A 5232-nucleotide genomic window follows, 5' to 3' on the forward strand; every position below is an offset into this window, starting at 1 on the left:
TCACCCGGTGCGCGTTCACCGTTATAGCCTAGATATCTAGATCTAGATCTAGGCCAACAAATTTTGCGTTCACCCTAAACCACAGAATTCTACACTGTGATAACAGAAAAATTGTAGAATTCTGTGCCGTGAACAAACGTTCCATTATAACTTATAACTGTAGCCTCTAAAAGCGTACAATTTTGTATGTGGGCAGTGGAGAGAGAGAGAAAGAGACAGAGAGAGGAGTAGCGCGAGAACTTCCGTTCAAAACAAAATGGCGACCCGCGTAGTTCGGCTCGATTCGAAAAGTTAAATAGCCGTAGCATCTTTGTAGACAACCAAATTAATTTACTTTTGTGTTTTAGCATCATTTTTTAACTTTGTTTTGGTCAATTTGATCGTCCACACCGATAGACAGTATTCAGAAAGAGACAGAGAGAGAGAGAGAGGGGAGGAGTAGATCTTGCAAGAACTTCCGGGCAAAACAAAATGGCGACCCGCGTAGTTCGGCTCGATTCGAACAGTGAAATAGCCATAGCATCTTTGAAGACGATCAAATTAGCTTACTTTTGTGCTATAACGTAATTTTTTCTTGGCTTTTATCAATCTGATCAGTCTGATCATCCACACCGATAGACAGTATTCCAAAATGAGGAAAAGCAGGTCTTGTTTCGCACCGGGTGAGAATAGCCTACGCTGGCACGTCTCATCCGGGGTGAGAGGTAGATCGTTTTTCTATTCTCACCCCAGATGAGAATAGCCATTTCCGTTAAAAAATGATGTTAAAACACAAAAGTAAATTAATTTGGTTGTCTACAAAGATGCTACGATTCGAATCGAGCCGAACTACGCGGGTCGCCATTTTGTTTTGCCCGGAAATTCTCGCGCTACTCCTCTCTCTTTCTCTCTCTCTTTCTCTCTCTCTCTCCACTACCCACAGACAAAATTGTACGCTTTTAGTAGGCTACAGTTGTAATGGAACGTTTGTTCACGGCACAGAATTCTACAATTTTTCTGTTATCACAGTGTAGAATTCTGTGGTTTAGGGTGAACGCGCACCGGGTGAGAATAGCCACAAGACTCGCCTGCACTATTCTCACTCTTGGTGAGAATAGAGGTGGCCGTCGGTAAAACCAAAGATAGATCTAGAAAAAATCTAGTACATAACAAGATGGGCCACTCCGCCAAAAAAGTGTCCGCAGGAAGTATGCTCTTTGCTTCAGATGGCGCTGCAGTCTGTTTTGAAGCTCTCTTTTGTTTTTACAGAAGAAGAATAGGAATAGCACCTCCTTGCGTGCGCAGATCGACTGCTGTTCATCAGCAGTTCGGGTACGTTCAGTGCGGAGTTTTAGTTTTTTAAAATTTTAATGACCTCTCGCCTTTCATTCTAAAGTCAAATTAAACGAAGAAAACCATCACCCTTTCCTCCGGAAGAGGTTTTTTGTCAGCGTAACCATTTAAAAAAGGCCACCTCTATTCTCACCCAGAGTGAGAATAGTGCAGGGTAGGCGAGTCTTGTGGCTATTCTCACCCGGTGCACGTTCACCAAATTTTGCGTTCACCCTAAACCACAGAATTCTACACTGTGATAACAGAAAAATTGTAGAATTCTGTGCCGTGAACAAACGTTCCATTACAACTGTTGCCTACTAAAAGCGTATAATTTTGTCTGTGGGCAGTGGAGAGAGAGAGAGAAAGAGAGAGAGGAGTAGCGCGAGAATTTCCTGGCAAAACAAAATGGCGACCCGCGTAGTTCGGCTCGATTCGAAAAGTTAAATAGCCGTAGCATCTTTGTAGACAACCAAATTAATTTACTTTTGTGTTTTAACATCATTTTTTAACTTTGTTTTGGTCAATTTGATCGTCCACACCGATAGACAGTATTCAGAAAGAGACAGAGAGAGAGAGAAGAGGGGAGGAGTTGATCTTGCGAGAACTTCCGGGCGGGTGAGAATAGCCACTTTCTTTAAAAAAAAGCGTTCTTCCGAAATTTATCCCAAAACATGCTAGTTTCACTTTGATTTTTAAAAACTCAAGTAGGGTAACTCTGTTCGCAAAGAGGGCGCCACCTAATTTTGAGGACACTTTTTTAATTGGCTCAAAGAGAGAAGTGGCCCATCTTGTTATGTACTATCTTTGGTTAAACTTTCTTGAGAAGGCTGTCGTTATTCGAATAACATTTTTTCGAGTCCGAATAAAAAAATTTCTTATTCGGACTCGAGTCAGAATATGAAAAGGACACCTCTATTCTCACCCGGGGTGAGAATAGTGCAGGCGAGTCTTTTGGCTATTCTCACCCGCTGCGCGTTCACCGTGATAGCCTAGACCTAGGCCAACAAATTTTGCGTTCACCCTAAACCACAGAATTCTACGCTGTGATAGCTGAAAAATTGTAGAAATCTGTGCCGTGAACAAACGTTCCATTACAACTGTAGCCTACTAAAAGCGTACAATTTTGTCTGTGGGGAGTGGAGAGAGAGAAAGAGAGAGAGAGAGGAGTAGCGCGAGAACTTCCGGTCAAAACAAAATGGCGACCCGCGTAGTTCGGCTCGATTCGAAAAGTTAAATAGCCGTAGCATCTTTGTAGACAACCAAATTAATTTACTTTTGTGTTTTAACATCATTTTTTAACTTTGTTTTGGTCAATTTGATCGTCCACACCGATAGACAGTATTCAGAAGGAAGTGGTTATTCGCACCGGGTGTGCGCATAAGAAATAATATTATTCGCACCGGGTGTGCGCATAAGAATTAATATTATTCGCACAGGGTGTGCGAATAAGAAATAATTATATTCGCACAGGGTCGACCCGACCTGCGCTCTGCGCGAGATCGTTTCGCGCTGCGAACGCTGTGCGAGATCGCTGCGCGAGATTGGCAAATGCGAAACTAGGCAGTCTTGGCCTATATAATAAGCTTACCTGCGTGGCATATTCATTTTTCAAAACAGAGCCCTGAGGGAACCTTGCCAGTAGCGTTCTGTTGGCCCCAAGGCTATTGCATCGCAAATCTGAAATTACTCAACACCTAGATCTAGTTCTAGTTTTCTAGATCTATTCAACATGGACGTGGGAGCCAAGTTCAAGAGTTTTTCAGAGTTCACAGAGGCTCTGAAAGAGTATGAAAGTACTAATAGCACAAAATTTGTGGTGACACGATCCACCAAAATTGGCCAAACAGACCCCTTGAGTGCTGTATACGTGTACCAGTCGATCCGGTTCCAGTGCAAGCAGAGGCAGCGCCACCATTATTGTATTCTTTAAATTAATAAACAATTTAAAAAAAAATCAAAGGTGCAAATGCACCCTGTACAAGTTAAATCTAAACGTACACATGTGTACATAATTTTGGTTGACGGCAACTTGAGGGGGGGGGGGGGGGGTGTCCTGGGAAAGGTGCAGGGTTGGGTTGATTTAAATCAGTTGGTTTTTTTTATTTAAATCAACTTGATTTTTTAAATAAAAATCAGTGATTTAAATCACTTTAAAAAAAAATATTTTTATTCGGTTTTTACACATTTCAACATTCAGAATTCCTTTCCTTGGTTTCATAAAACAGATATAAGGCTCAGTAGACTAATGTAATCATGCTTAAAAGTCTGATTTCCCCCCTTTGACTGTAAAATAATACAGTATTCAATTTACTTTTTTTTCCATAATTGAAATCAGAGCTGGGTTGATTTAAATCAGTTGATTTTTAAAGAATTTTAATCAATTTGATAAAAAAAAAAAAATCAGTGATTTAAATCAATTTTCAAAAAAATGTATTAAGTTTTTACATATTTAAACTTTCAGAATTCCTTTCCTTGGTTTTATTTTAAACGGATATAAGGTTTAGTAGACTAATATAATCATGCTTAAAAGTTTGCTTTCCCCCCTGTCACTGTAAAATAATACAGTTCTCAATTTACTTTTTTTTTTCATAATTGAAAACCAGGGTTGGGTTGATTTAAAAAAAATTTAAATCAACTTGATTTAAAAAATAAAACTCAGTGATTTAAATCACTTTTAAAAAATGTTTTCTGTTTTTACATCTTTAAACATTCAGAATTCCTTTCCTTGGTTTTATAAAACAGATATAAGGTTTAGTAGACTAATATAATCATGCTTAAAAGTCTGCTTTCCCCCCCTGTCACTGTAAGTAGTAAAATAATACAGTATTCAATTTACTTTTTTTCATAATTGGAATTAGCATTTTCTTTTTCTTTTTAGACAAACACAAGCGCGTGCTCACACACACACTGTAATAAAAAATAAAATGCAAGTTTATCTATGCATAATTACCCTCCCCTCCCCCCCCCCCCTCCTTTTAGACTGACATTTTCTTCATTTTTTGTCTGTAGCCATAATTCACTGATATAGCAGATTAAGGCTTTCTAAAATTGCAGTTGCTTAAATTAATCATTAGTTAAAATAAAGAAATGCATTTTGCACTAAAAGAACATACTTTTAGCCACAAAAAATCCCTAACTGTGTCGACATTAAAAAAAAAAAAAATCCGATTTAAATAAAAAAAAATCTGATTTAAATTTAAAAAATCGATTTTTTTAATTTTTATAAAAAAAGTAAAAAAAAATCACCAACCCTGGAAAGGTGACAAGAGGGTGGGGTCTTTGTGAACAGTCCCTAAAAGTAAAACTGCAATCATTCGGCCATAAATAATATGATGTATTTCTACAGAGTTACTACATAAAGTTGATTTTGGACCTCATTTGTCACACCCAGGTATCCCACCTTTAGTTTTAGGCCAAGGTTTTTAATTTTGGAAAGCACTGGGAATAGGCCAGAATTGTTCCTGTGTCACTGGGATGAGGCCAAGAAACTATTCCCAGTGACACTGAGAACAGACAGGCCCATTAGATGTCTAGATCTATTGTTCCCACTATGATCTACATGGGCATGATGATGATGGGTTACTAAATACAGACTATACACATGTATTTTTCTTTATCTAATGTGGATCTAGATATTTAAGAGTAGATTCTGGTGTGAGTGAAAGAATTTTTTTAAAAGAAAGGAATGGTCATTCTATGCTTGCTTGTTATTCATCATGTATATTAGATCTAGATCTAATACGGATATATCGAGACCACGGTACAGGACAGGTTAAAAATCCTTCCCGATTTTCCATTTCTCCTAGAATCTAGGCTACGGACAAGTCTTGGCCCAAGTAAGCGAAAAGAAGAAAAAGTCTGAACTGAATTGAGAAGACAGCATAGCTACAGTACACGTTAGAAACAAATCTAGATACC

General features: G+C 38.4%; 1 protein-coding gene across 1 annotated transcript in view; it reads left to right on the forward strand.

Annotated features, from left to right (window-relative positions):
• LOC101863707 (protein FAM219A) overlaps positions 1-5232 on the forward strand; it is a 21961-nt gene that overhangs the window by 599 nt on the left and 16130 nt on the right. The gene's annotated exons all lie outside the window — the stretch shown is intronic.

The sequence above is a fragment of the Aplysia californica genome, unplaced genomic scaffold (genome assembly GCF_000002075.1).
Source record: "Aplysia californica isolate F4 #8 unplaced genomic scaffold, AplCal3.0 scaffold00008, whole genome shotgun sequence".
In the NCBI taxonomy this organism is placed as follows: domain Eukaryota; kingdom Metazoa; phylum Mollusca; class Gastropoda; order Aplysiida; family Aplysiidae; genus Aplysia; species Aplysia californica.